At 40.0% G+C, this 14,993-nt stretch overlaps 1 protein-coding gene and 1 pseudogene across 7 annotated transcripts in view; both read left to right on the top strand.

Moving 5' to 3' along the window:
- The window catches only part of BTRC (beta-transducin repeat containing E3 ubiquitin protein ligase), a 179,474-nt gene that overhangs the window by 15,298 nt on the left and 149,183 nt on the right, over nucleotides 1–14,993 (top strand). The window lies entirely within an intron of this gene.
- On the top strand, nucleotides 9,161–10,090 carry LOC112392927 (BTB/POZ domain-containing adapter for CUL3-mediated RhoA degradation protein 3 pseudogene; annotated as a pseudogene).

The raw sequence follows: 14,993 nt of genomic DNA on the forward strand, positions 1-14,993 counted from the left end.
TTGTAGTATGTAAGTATGTTAAATCAACATGTTGTACACCTTATACTTGCACAGTGTTATGTCAGTTATATCTCAGTAAAGCTGGAAAAAAACGGTGAAGGCAGAATGAGACAAACTTCATGGCAGAGGCTTAGAATCGCTTTGAGTTCCAACTGATTAGTAATAAGTTGGTTTCTAAAAACAATTTACTTCTGGGTGCTGTTTGCAGCTGGAGAATTTGGTGAACCATAGGGGCAGAAAAATTAACAAGATAATGCCATTTATAAGAGATATATCTAGTAGAAGAGCAATAGCAACATCCCCAAATGTGGCCACTCTAGGTATGTTAAAATCACGTCACAATAAACTGGTAGTCCCTGCTGGTGCTATGAAAAAGTTGTGGATAGTTCTCACATTACTTTTATTGTTAATATTCCATGACCCTATTACATACATGAAGATAAATGACAACAGACTACCTCAACAGTTGTTTCATAGTGCTCTTAAGGTAATGTCTTGAGGTAATGTCAAGGAATGAAGGGAGAAGTTTGAGGAATCATTGAAGTGTTGCTTAAAGCAATAGGCATAACTGAATGGTAAGGAAATTTATGACGAAAGATTCGTCTTTTGTACAATTACATAGACTAGAGTTGTTCTTTTGAGCAGGGTCCTCAAGCTGACCTCAAGTGAGAGGCACAAAGCCACAGGCTTTCTGGTGAGTGAGAAATTGTCTGAAAAGGTCTTTTTATCTTCATCCCTTAGATTAAAAGCAGCATCAGCCACAGCATCAGAGGAAGATGTAATTGATACAATTAAATGAGGTAAATGTGAAGCAGCTTTCTAGTCCATAAGGATATAGTGGTGGTAATACTTTTACAACAATACTCTAGTTCAGGGCTTCCCTGGTGGCGCAGTGGTTGGGAGTCTGCCTGCCGATGCAGGAGACACAGGTTCGTGCCCCGGTCCGGGAAGATCCCACATGCCGCGGAGCGGCGGGGCCCGTGAGCCATGGCCGCTGAGCCTGCGCATCTGGAGCCTGTGCTCCGCAACGGGAGAGGCCACAACAGTGAGAGGCCCGCCTACCGCAAAAACAAAAACAAAAACAAACAAACAAAAAAACTCTAGGTCAAAATAATTCACACAGATTTCCAAGGTTTATTGAATAGACATTCCACCCCTATTCCATTTTACTGTTTAAACGTGTATTTATTCATGTCTGCTGTGTGCATGTTTTTGGTCTTGGTTTTCTCTTTAAAAAATTAACGTTTAGTAAAATTGACTTTTTTTTTAGTGTACAGGTCTCAGAATTCATGTAACCACCACCACTATCAGGATACACAACAGTTCCATCATCCCCCAAAAAACTACCTTGTACTATCTCCCCATCTTCCTAACTCCTGGGAACTGTGATCTATTCTCCCTCACTTTAGTTTTATCTTTTTGAGAAAGTCATTTAATGGAATCATACAATATATAATCTTTTTGTACTGACTTCTTTCTCTCAGCATAATGCCTTTTAGATGATTCGTCCAAGTTGTTGCATGTATCAATAGTTCATTCCTTTTTATTGCTTGGTAGTATTCCATTGTATGGAATACGGCCAGAGTGGCCGTAACATTTCGCATTACCACAGCAATGTATGAGAGTTCTAGTTCTCCATCCTTGTCAGCACTTGGGATTGTTAGTATTTTTTATTTTAGCCATTCCAGTAGGCATATAGTAGTATCTTATCGTGGTTTTAATTTGCATTTCCCTAGTGAATACCTCAGTTCTTGATGACTTTATCTGTTGGGCTCAAACACAAAAGCTAGTCATCCTAAGAAGAATCAGAAGAATGGTCATTAGAGTGATGTAACGTTCTGTGAAACATTCTATGAAAGACTTTTGTTAACATTAGCATTCTATGAAAGACTTTTTGTAAATATTTTAGAAAGGAGTTTGTGCTAATGAACGTTCATGGCTTTTCAATGAAGTGAGGGGTACTTTGAAACCTAGTTACAAAGTTTCAAGTAAGCCCTGTGGCAGAATGAGAGAGTGACTTAAGAGTGTTTTTTTCTGGTGGCATTTGGTCTTATGTAGAGCACTTGTGGCTTTTAGACTGAGGAGATAGGCAAATGAAAAAGAAAAATCTCTGATTACCTGATAGTTTTGTTTTGTTGGCACCCGTAGCATGTGGGATCTTAGTTCCCCAACCAGGGATCGAACCTGCGCCCCCTGCAGTGGAAGTGCGGAGTCTTAACCACTGGACTTTGTTTTGATGTTATTAGGCATGTCAGTACTTTTCTTTGATACCAAGTCCTCAGTTAGGAAATAGCCTCCTGATTAGAACTTTTCCCTGGGAAAATATAGTCCACTTAGAAGCAGTTTCCAGGAATGTATTGGTGCAGAAATAGACAAAGTAGTGACTCATGTGTAGCATTCAGTGTAATTTAGAAAAGATGACTTAAGTAGAGGAATATTGATGCATCTGTTTTTCAAATTGCAGTTAATTATAGTGACAGCTTATAAGATCTACTTCATTCTTTCTTGGAATCTTGCCTAACTTAACAAATTTAGGTTAGAAACGGACAATTTAAAAGTCAAATAGGGCTTCCCTGGTGGCGCAGTGGTTGAGAGTCCGCCTGCCGATGCAGGGGACACGGGTTCGTGCCCCAGTCCGGGAAGATCCCACATGCTGCGGAGTGGCTGGGCCCGTGAGCCATGGCTGCTGAGCCCACGCATCCCGGAATGGGAGAGGCCACAACAGTGAGAGGCCCGTGAACCGCAAAAAAAAAGGTCAAATAAATTATTCGAAAAGAATCCTGCCTTATCAAATTATGCTTCTAAAGGTTTTTCACACCCTCCAGTCTTATCCAGGTGTGATGTTTTGAAAATTGTTTTGTTTCAGTTTTTATCGGAGTTTGAGAATAGAAACTCCTTTTATGCAGGTATGTATCATCTTTGATTATACGGTAGTCCACTGGATATAGTCCCTCTACTTGACATATACCTACTGCATCAATAAACTGTGTGATCCTAGATATGTTTATATGTGGTCATGTTAAAAAGTGTTTAAGTATTCTTAAATGTGTTTTATCAATATCTTATGGAAAAATACTCATAATCTTTTGAAAGCATTCATGTTAAAAAGAATTAGAAATGATGTTTATCTCATTTGGAACTCTTTCTCTTTCAATGTATCATTAAAGTGCAGGTACAGTATATAAGAGTTCATACCATAGGATCAACTGAGACTTTGGTTTAAATATATTACAAATTATACACGGAAGCCTGCATAAGATCCTACATATTTTTTTTTCCAAAGAAGCTTATTTAAATGGTTCTGTTAAGTGTAGGAATGTTCTGATGATTATCTTTTTAATTAAAATAAGAAATCTTTGTTTAAAGTGGCATTCTTTTTTTACGGCCTGTTACAGTCTCTGTAACAATCATTTCTTAAGTCTGAACATTTTATTTCCAGGAATCCATTTATATAAAGCTATGTTTAGACTTAATTAAGGAACAATTCTTACAAAGCTTGTAAATAGCCAGGAAAAAAGGGACCGAAGATAAAACTGACATTCACGTTTAACAAAATGATTGTTACAAGGTATGTAATAAGCTATAAAAATACAATAAATCTCTTTTTATAAGAGTTCATATTTTTTGGTTCTTGTTTTCAAGGGTATTTAAGGAGAATATCAAAGCTCTGGAAAGTGACATCTGTTTTGCTGAATGGACTAGTGATAACTTCTTTTGTCTCTTACTGACAGTATCGGGAGTTCTACACGTCTTCTTGGTGTGCTTTCTTTGAAAATACCTTCTAATCAGTTAAGATTGGGATGTAAATTTTATATTGTGCCATAGTGAAAACAAGACCTAGTTCTCATCTCACTTATACTGCTTTCTAGAAGTTAGACAACTTTGGGCAAGTTGCTTAACCTCCGAGTCTCATTTTCCTCATCTGGAAAGGTGATAATTGTTTCGATAATAATTCAATAATAATTATAATAATTATAATCTATAATAATTATATAATCATTTATAATATAGTTATTTATATTATATTATATAATTTAATCATTTATATTATATTAAATATAATATAATTATTTATATTATATATAATATAATTATTTATAATTATAACTATTATATTTTTTATTATAATTATTAAATAATTATTATAATTATTATAATTTTGATAATAATTCTCTTCCTACTTCAAAGAGTTGTTGTGAGGACTAGGTGAAATTATAAATAGTGAAAATATTTTGGAAGTTATATATAGGACTGTGAGCATCCAAGCTACATTTCTTTGTCTCTCTAACCTTGGGTTGTGGTAGCAGTAGTAATAATAAAATAACAGCAATAATGGCAGAAAACACTTATAGCTCAGTATGTACAGTGTAGGATTCTAGGCACTCAACATATATTAACTCATTTGATCCTCTAACCTTATTAGGTATGTATTATCCCTGATTGTTATTATCCCTGATTTACAGACATGGAAACTGAGGCACAGAGAGGTTAAGTTACTTCCTTAAGATCATACAGTTGGAGGGACCCCTGGTGGTCCAGTGGTTAAGACTCCACACTCCCAGAGCAGGGGGCCCAGGTTGGATCCCTGGTCAGGGAACTAGATCCTGCATGCCACAAGACCCGGTGCAGTCAAATAAATAAATAAACAAATAATTAAAAAAAAATCATACAGTTGGAGAAATATGGATTTGAAGAGGGGAATGGGTGGTATCAATCATTTTTCAAATCTATAGAAAAATTGAGAAAAGCATTCATATATCCCTCACCTGGATTGGCCAAGTGTTAACATTTTGCCATATTTGATTTTTTTCCTCTCTGTATAGCTATACTTTCCTTTCTAAATCATTTGAAAGTTGTAGACATCATGATATTTCACCTCTACTAAAGCATGTATTTCCTAACACGGGCACTGTCTTTCATAACCACAATGCAGGATCCCACTCAGGAGATTTAACAGTGATAACATTTTACTATTCAATATATAGTTTACATTCAGATTTCCCCAATGGTTCCAGTAGTGTCCTTTATAGCCTCCTTTTTTAAAATTCATGATCCAGTCACATGTTACACATAGTTATGTCTCTTTAGTCTCCTTTAATTTACAATAGTTCCCTCGTCTTTTTATTCTTGAAATTGAAATTTTTGAAGAGTCCAGGCAAGTTTTACAGAATGTCTCTCATTTGGATTTGTCTGATTGTTGTCCATGGTTAGACTCAGGTTAAAAAATTTGGCAGGAATATATGTTGTAGTTTCTCAGTGCATTACATCAGAAAGTACACGATGTTATTTTGTTCCTTTATCGGTGTTGCTAAGTTTGATCATTTTATTAAGGCTGTATTCACCAGATTTCTCCATTGTAAAGGTATATTTGGAATTAATATGTGCTCAGTGGAGTGAAACTTGGAAACTGTGTAAATAACTTGTTTCCCAGCATTGTTTCTCCCTATAGTTTTGGCATCCACTGATGATTGTTGTGTAGAAATTGTAAAATCAGCCCATTTATTTTTAGGCAGTTCTAAGTGTTTTTTTTTTTTTCCTTCTTGACTTTGAAATGGTGACTGTTTCCTATTTTGGGAAGATAATATGTAAACTTTGTCATTTTAATTTTATTTTTTATAAATTTATTTGTTAATTTATTTAATTTTTGGCTGAGTTGGGTCTTCGTTGCTGTTCTCGGGCTTTCTCTAGTTGTAGTGAGTGGGGGCTGCTCTTCGTTGCGGTGTGTGGGCTTCTCATTGAGGTGGCTTCTCTTGTTGCGGAGCATGGGCTCTAGGTGCGCGGGCTTCAGTAGTTGCAGCACACGGGCTCAGTAGTTGTGGCTTGCGGGCTCTAGAGCGCAGGCTCAGTAGTTGTGGCATACGGGCTTAGTTGTTCCGCGGCATGTGGGATCTTCCTGGGCCAGGGCTCGAACCCGTGTCTCCTGCATTGGCAGGCGGATTCTTAACCACTGCACCACCAGGGAAGTCCCTTTATTTTTGTTTTTGAACTTAGCCTAATTAAAATGTACTTTTTACATTCTAATTTATAGGTTATATGCTTTATAATTTTTATCCTCGGTGGAAAACACTGCTAAAGCTGCTTAAATAATTGGGTTTAGTTTTTAAAGCCTTGTGGTACTAAAAGCTGCAACAGAAGTTCCTGGAGGGCTTGCGTTTTCCATTCCATAGGCCTGGGGTGGAGCCTGAAAATCTGCATTTCTAACTAGTTTCCAGATGATGCCGCTGGTTCTGGGATCACACACTTTGAGACTCACTGTGGCTTTTCTAGGCCTTTCAAGGCGATTTGCTCATAATTATTTGGGCTTTTTTTTTTTTTTCTACTTGTTTGTTTTCTCTGGTAGACATGAGAGTAGTGTGGTTATAGTATAGTGGAATAAGTTGAAGTTTGTATTAGTTGATTTTGATAAATGTTGGAAAAATTATGGGAATTGGCTAAATTACTGAATAGTATCTCATTAATCTAATTCACAATTGTGTTGTAATGAAAATGGCTGTAGGCTGTTTTAAAACTTACTGTGACATTTATATTTTTTGGGATTTTCTTTACTTCACTTAAACACTGATCCCTTAGTTTTGACCGAATGAGATGTCCATTGTGGTCATTTGGGGCTTTCAGGATTTAAGTGATCCCTGCATACATTTCAACAACTTGGTTCTGTTAGGTCTGTGCAATTAGTAAAGCAAGTGGCACATTTGTTATGTCATAGAGATATTTTTGCTTCTATGGAATTTGGCCAGATTGTCCTCCTCCCTTGCTTCCCCTATTAGAAATGCTATAAACATCAGAAAGAAAAGGATGACCTTACTATTTGTTTCCCAGACTAAATCACAGCCTTGAAGCAGCTCTTTACTTCCGAATAAAAAGTTTAATTTCACGCCCTGACTAGTGCTTGTACGTGCAGGTAGATATTTATTTTATGCAGCTAAACTGGTCTGCTTTTGCAAATTACTTGCCAGTCAGCAGGGCTATAATTTCTTATGAGTAGTTGGTGGTAAATTATAGTTCTTATTAGTAAGCTTTGTGTGTGTGTGTTTTCAATATGTACTTATGAAGCAGAAGTGGGAATCAGTCAACAAACTTTGACCAGACTAGGATTTGACTAGTAGCTTTTTTCAAGGCTCAGGGATTGGGACTCCCCTGGTGGCTCAGTGGTTGAGAATCCGCCTGCCAATGTAGGGGACATGGGTTCGAGCTCTGGTCCAGGAAGATCCCACATGCTGCGGAGCAACTAAGCCCTTGCACCACAACTACTGAGCCTGTGCTCTAGAGCCCACAAGCCACAACTACTGAGCCCACGTGCTACAATAACTGAGCCCGCGTGCCTAGAGCCCGTGCTCCACAACAAGAGAAGCCACCGCAATGAGAAGCCCACGCACCGCAATGAAGAGTAGCCCCCGCTCACTGCAACTAGAGAAAGCCCACGCGCAGCAATGAAGACCCAACACAGCCAAAAATAAATAAATAAAAAAGGCTCAGGGATTGATGAATTTGGACTAACAATTCCAATTAATTATGTAAACCAGTAAGAAAGAGTGAGATCTTGTTTTCAATTGATGTGAAAATGTACCCAGAACCTAGAAAGAATGATGCCTGGTAGAAAGGATTAAAGAAGAGATTCTCTTTCTTATTGAGAAATAGAATATGTTGTAGTTAAAATTTGAGTTTTGAAATTGGAGGGCACTATTTTTTTATTTTTGGCTGCATTGGGTCTTCATTGATGCACGCAGGCTTTCTCTAGTTGCAGCGAGCGGGGGCTACTCTATGTTGCGGTGCGCCTGCTTCTCATTGCGGTGGCTTCTCTTGTTGCCTAGCATGGGCTCTAGGCGTGCGGGCTTCAATAGTTGTGGCGCACGGGCGTAGTTTCTCCGCGGCATGTGGGATCTTCCCGGACCAGGGCTCGAACCCGTGTCCCCTGCATTGGCAGGCGGATTCGTAACCACTGCGCCACCAGGGAAACCCTGGAGGGCACTATTGGGCTGAAGTTTTAATTGAAGCCATGAAGTTTAAAAAATTTTTATTTTAAAGTGAGACTGACTTTTATTGAACTTGGATTAAGAGAAAATGCCATGAATCAGAAGGAGACAAAGTTCTACTTCCTTAATAAGTGGGTCAGTTATTTGCTTTGACTGAGATGTCACTAATTTTGTGTGGGCTTTGAGTCTAGAGGGGTTATCTAAGTCGAGGCTTCATAAACTTTTTTGTTCATGGACCTCACTGAAAATCTTTTGTATGTCATGAGATACTCTCCCCAGACATGCACATGAGTATACCTTTTGTACGTGATTTCAAGAGGTTCAGAGATCCTTGAATCCTATCCATGGGTCCCGATCTAGCCTTATTTTAGTGTTGTTACATAATGTATTTTAATTTAAAATTTGTTGATAATTACCATTTCAACATAAGTAGTTGTGACTTTAATAAGGGTATGACTATCAGGTCTGAGCTTCATCATAAAATGGCATTTTGAGAAGCTAATGAAATATTATGTTATTTGGTAGTATCAGGAAAAAGGGTACAGACTTGACTGGTGGGTATCAAACATCCTACTGGAATGTCCTGTTCTTAATTTTCTAATCCCCCTAGCCACCCAGGCAAGCAGCCACAATTTATCCCTATCTGTGATGATAGAATTTTACTTGTCAGGGATATATGGATAGTTACACTTAATACTTTATTTGCTATGCTACTGATATTTCCATGCTGTTTCTACTTTTATCAGTTTTATTAAAGAAAGAGTATGACCAAGCAAATGCCCAGCAACGTCAATTTACCCTAGTAAGTGCACTTTACATCTAGGAGATTGGGAATACACTCTTTTGTATCACGGTGAGCCTTAAACACTGTCAACATGTTCAGTTATTTAGACTCTTCAGCTCTGGGAGGGCTGGGAAACATCGTTTTCCCTTTTTCTTCATCCTCTTAAGGTATCAACACTGGGAATCTGTCCACCTACTTAGCTCATTCAAAAAACAGTGGTTTGCGGTCATTTTAGATCAGTAGTAGTACACTTTGGGCAAAAGGCCTTGTTTGAATCATAGACTATGACTTCTTCCTTTTAAAAATGAGCGAAGGCCTCGCCTCCGCCCCAGGCTCATGCGAGCTGGGTGTTTCCTGTGTCTCTCAGTCCGGGTTTGGAGACTCCAGTGTCCTCCAGCTTTTCATGGAAGAGATATCAGGAGAAAGTGTGGTGAGCTCAGCAGTACCAGTGGCTGCGACCCACACCACTTCATTCAAGGGCACGAGCCCCAGATCCAAGTACATGAAGCTGAACGTGGGCGGAGCCCTGTACTACACCACCATGCAGACGCTGACCAAGCAGGACACTAGGCTGAAGGCCGTGTTCAGCAGGTGCATAGAGATGCTCACGGACAGTGAAGGCTGGATCCTCATTGACCAGTGTGGGAAGCTCTATGGTACGATACTCAATTACCTTTGTGACGGGGCAGTCCCCTTGCCCGAGAGCCACCGGGAGATTGAGGAGCTGCAGGAAGAAACCAAGTACTACCTCGTCCAGGGCCTGGTGGAAGAGTTCCAGGCAGCCCTGCAAAACAAAGATACTTATGAGCCTTTCTGCAGAGTTCCTGTTATCACCTCATCCAAGGAAGAACAGAAACTTATAGTGACTTCAAATAAGCCAGCCGTGAAGTTGCCCTACAACAGAAGTAACAACAAATACTCGTATACCAGCAATTCTGACGACAATATGTTGAAGAACATCGAACTGTTTGATAAACTGTCTCTGTGCTTTGATGGAAGGGTCCTGTTCATAAAGGATGTCATTGGGGATGAAATCTGCTGCTGGTCCTTCTACAGCCAGGGCCACAGGATCGCTGAAGTCTGCTGTACCTCTATCGTCTACACCACGGAGAAGAAACAGACCAAGGTGGAGTTCCCTGAAGCCCGGATCTATGAGGAGACCCTGAATATTTTGCTGTATGAGGCCCAGGATGACCGGGGACCTGACAGCGCGCTTCTGGAGGCCACAGGTGGGGTGGCCGGTTGCTCCCACCACCTGGACGAGGATGACGAGCGGGCGGATCTACATTGCCCAGATCTGTTGAAGGGGCAGGCCTGTTGTCCCTTCAGCTGATCTGTGGTCTGGTGCTTGTTGGGACCCCGCAGGGTCTGACCAAGGGCAAAGCTGCCCCTTCCCCTGCCCTCCTTGTTGACCCACTCCATCCTGGGAAGGCCGCCTGGCCTGCTCACAGGCATAGTGCACAAACCACTGCCCGGTGGGCTCCATTCCTTCCTCCTCGGCCTTCTGCCCCATTAAGCGGGGCTTACTGCCCCCAGCGGATGCCCTGCCCTTTGCTTAGAAGAAATTAAACACGGCCCCAGACTCTGTTCTGGCGTTCAGACAGGACCACCGCTCACACCAGCAGCCTCAGGATGGCTCACCTGCTGTCAATGTAGCTGTCACCTGGAAATCCCTTCCTGTCTATGCCTCTGATTCTTACACAGTGTGGCGCGGCCTTCAGCGAGTAGACCAAGAGGACGTGCAGATCCCTTTGGGTCCAGTCAGTGTGTGTGTTCATGTTAGTTTAAGGGACGTGTGCGACTGTGGATGAGGATGTGTGCCCGTGGGGCCTGGGTGGCCCGCACTGGATCCCTGCTGTCTGCACGGCGCTTGTGTGGGACGGACATTCTCGGTTACCTACCTCCCTGTCTCCTCTGTGTCCATGACGCACAGGGGGAGTGGTGACGAATGTGGGTGGTTGAGACTAGGCTGGTAGAGTAGTTCCAAGGAGATTCGGTTGTGTGTTAAAGTATGGATGGGCTTTTTTTTTAAATATAAATTTATTTGTTCATTTTTGGCTGGGTTGAGTCTTCATTGCTGTGCGCGGGCTTTCTCTAGTTGCGGCGAGCAGGGGCTGCTCTTCGTTGTGGTGTGCAGGCTTCTCATTGCGGTGGCTTGTTGCGGAGCACAGGCTCCAGGCGTGCGGGCTTCAGTAGCTGTGGCACACAGGCTCAGCAGTTGTGGCTCGCGGCTCTAGAGCGCAGGCTTAGTAGTTGTGGCGCACGTGTTTCATTGCTCCGCGGCATGTGGGATCTTCCTGGACCAGGGCTTGAACCCGTGTGCCCTGCATTGACAGGCGGATTCTTAACCACTGCGCCACCAGGGAAGCCCAGGATGGGTTTTGTCTGCTCTTCGAGGGAAACGTTACTGTTTTATGCCAAAACTATTAATACAGGCAGCCTTTGATAGAGTGTGTTCCCAAAAAACGAGTTTATATTTTGAAATGGTTTTTACTGCTCATACTTTGTACATCCTGCCTTACTTGTGACAGTTGTATGCCTTTATTTTGTATCCAGCAACAAAGCCTACAATAAAACTTTAAAACAATCATGACCGAACCTAAAAATCATGTATCAGGTGGATGCTTTTTAAACTGTTGTGTGGGAAACTTTCATATTAGGCCATTTGGATTTTATTAAGTGCTAAGGATGGGACTTAAATAATGTTTTGTAAATATTTTATACAGTTTAAGTTTTAAACACCAACCCTGCTGTTTGGGTTGAACTTTTTTAGAAAATTAAAGTGAATGTCAGTTGTGATGTTTTCTGTAGGATTGGAAAAGCCATCATGTAAGTTCTTTTTTTTAAATGTTTATGTGAAGAGTAACTTTGTGGAACAGTCTGATTAGCTGGGGCTTCTACACCTTATGACCAAACGTTTCTGGCCGTCTCTCTACTTTCACATTTCCTCCAACTTTGCACTTGTAGTTTATAGTCTTTGCTTCCCTGGGATATGAACAAGTTCTTGAAACATTCCATGGTGAGTGATACTGTTAGTTGCATACAGCCATGAGCTGACAATGACAAAGTGTGGGCTGGTCCAAGCTCTGTTATCAGACATATTTTACAAGGAACTGATTTCTTACGTGAGCACTAAGGGCAAACAAAAGTCAATATTTGTATTTAAGAACCATCCAAGTAAAACACTGGCCTAAGATTTGGTAAAGAGTAAAGTTTTATTACACTGTAATAACTTAAAATGGAAAAAGCAGAACAGCTTTGGGTCCCTCGTAATGAGGTTTTTTTCAAATAAGTCATTTGATTGTGGTGACTGGGTGCCTCTGCCCACAATGGTTCGGGCCTTGCCTCTCCATTGTCCTCCTGCAGTGGTTTAGTGGGGCAGTCGCTGTGCAGGTACCACGGCCCTCCCTCTGGAATGTGTGCTCTCTAGGTCTCCACCCAGAGTCATTGTAACATGTGTGTGTCACTAACCTGTCTGTCTCTTTGTGCCATGGAAAAAAACACTATGAGCTTCAGAAGTAGTCATTGTATGTTATACAAGCATCTGTGGACATATATAAAATAAAAGTTATATAACACTTCTACTTAAAAAAAAAAAGAGCAAACTGAGACCCAAAGAGGTCATGTGACTCGTTCAAGGTTACAGTTGATGACAGCCTGGATTAGAGCCCACATTTCCCTAATCAGAGCCTAGTTGGTTAACTTTTGACTCTTTTTGTTTTGTTTGTGGTTGAGCTGTGTTTCTTCCACTGGATGTGATTGATAGATGAATTGAAGGGTGTGTGTGTGGGTGTTTAATTAGTGCTTCTATGACTTCTTTAAGAAAGCCTTTTCTACCCTAAGGTTATGAAAATAGTCTCATATTTTCCACTAGAAGCTTGATAGTTTTGCCTTTTACATTTAGAATGTTAGTCTCTCTAGAATTGATCTTTGCGTTTGTGAGGAAGGAATTTCATTTCATTTTTTTCCATATGGATTTCCAGTGTCCCAAGCATCATCTAATGGAAGAATATGTATTCTCCACTGATCTGCAGAGCTACCTCCATCATAAATCATGTCCTTAGGTGCATTGGTTTGATTTTGGATTCATTATTCTGTATACTTTTCTATTTATTTATCCCTGTATCAGTACCATGCAGCTTTATTCACATAGCTTTATAATAAGCCTTGATATATAGAAGTTAACTATTGATAGAAATCAAAATATGGAGTTATAAAAATATTTGTTTTTGAATATGTAAAACATGCAACACAGTACAAAATTCAAAAAATACAAAAGGGTATATATCAGAAAATCTCTTTACTCATCTTTGTAGCATTTATTTTCCCTCCCTGGAGGCCACCACTTTTTCTTGTTTCTTGGAGATTAGTTTAAATTGGATTCTATAAGGAGTTTTCTGGAAGACACCTACCATGGATTAAATACTAAAATTTGAAAACCTTTGGTAGGGAAGATGGCTTTTTTGTTTGTTTGTTTTGTTTTTTAAATGTTAAGAGGCAATGGTGTATAATGAAAGAGCACTCTCTTGAGCCAGATGGTTTAATAACCATTTGACCCTTAGACAAATGCTGGAGTTCCTTAGCCCTTGGTTCTGTTTCCTGTCTATACTTTCTTCCTATTTCTCATCTTGTAAAACAGCGGTAATGATAAACCACACATCCTACCTCATGAAGTCATTGTAGGAAGTAAATCTAACAACACTGTTTTTCAGTTTTGATGTCCATATGATAATTTTTCATAAATGAGCTTTTTTTTTTTTTTTTTTTTTTTTTTTTACATTTGGCTGTGCCAGGTCTTAGTTGCGGCACGTGGGATGTTCGTTGCTGAGTGCAGGATCTTTGTTGCAACAGGCAGGATCTTTTTCTTTTAGTTGCAGTATGTGAACTCTTGGTTGTGGCATGTGGGATCTAGTTCCCTGACCAGGGATTGAACCTGGGCCCCCTGCACTGGGAGCACGGAGTCTTAGCCACTGGACCACCAGGGACGTCCCTAAGTGAGGTGTTTTTTTTTTTTTTTAATTAGAACAAATTTGAAAAGTAGAAAAAATAATCAAAAAACAGTGAACGAATGAGGGGCCATAACTGCCAACCCCTTTGTATTATGGAACTCCCAGTCTGCCAGTGGAACAGTTGGTTCGTAGGTGACACATTTGACTGTCTAATATCAGATCAAATGATGGAACCATTTTTTGTGTATGGTGTTAAAGAATGTTCTAGCTTCATTTTTTAACATGTAGCTGTCCAGTTTTCCCATCACCATTTATTGAAGAGACTGTCTTTTCTCCATTGTATAGTCTTGCCTCCTTTGTCGTAGATTAATTGACCATAGGTGCATTGGTTTCTTTCTGGGCTTTCTGACCTGTTCCATTGATGTATATTTCTGTTTTTGTGCCAGTACCACACTTTTGATGACTGTAGCTTTGTAGTATAGTCTGAAGGCAGAGAGCCTGATTCCTCCAGCTCCGTTTTTCTTTCTCAAGATTGCTTTAGCTATTTGGGGTCTTTTTTGTGTCTCCATACAAATTAAAAAAATTTTTTGATCTAGTTCTGTGAAAAATGCCATTGGTAGTTTGATAGGGATTGCATTGAATCTATAGATTGCCTTGGGTAGTATAGTCATTTTCACAATATTGATTCTTCCAATCCAAGCATATGGTATATCTTTCCATCTGTTTGTGTCGTCTTCAATTTCTTTCATCAGCATCTTACAGTTTTCACAGTACAGGTCTTTTACCTCCTTAGGTAGGTTTATTCCTAGGTATTTTATTCTTTTTGTTGCAGTGGTGAATGGAGTTGTTTCCTTAATTTCTCTTTCTGATCTTTCGTTGTTAGTGTATAGAAATGCAAGAGATTTCTGTGCATTAATTTTGTATCTTGCAGCTTTACCAAATTCATTGATTAGCTCTAGTAGTTTTCTGGTGGCATCTTTAGGATTCTCTATGTATAGTATCATGTCATCTGCAAACAGTGACAATTTTACTTCTTTTCCAATTTGGATTGCTTTTATTTCTTTTTCTTTTCTGATTGCTGTGGCTAGGACTTCCAAAACTACGTTGAATAAAAGTGGAGAGAGTGGGCATCCTTGTCTTGTTCCTGATCTTAGAGGAAATGCTTTCAGCATTTCACCATTGAGTATGATGTTAGCTGTAGGTTTGTCATATATGGGCTTTATTATGTTGAAGTAGGTTCCCTCTGTGCCCACTTTCTGGAGAGTTTTTATCATAAATGGGTGTTGA

Source organism: Neophocaena asiaeorientalis, unplaced genomic scaffold (assembly GCF_003031525.2).
Source record: "Neophocaena asiaeorientalis asiaeorientalis breed wild unplaced genomic scaffold, Neophocaena_asiaeorientalis_V1.1 scaffold240, whole genome shotgun sequence".
NCBI classification, from domain to species: Eukaryota; Metazoa; Chordata; class Mammalia; order Artiodactyla; family Phocoenidae; genus Neophocaena; species Neophocaena asiaeorientalis.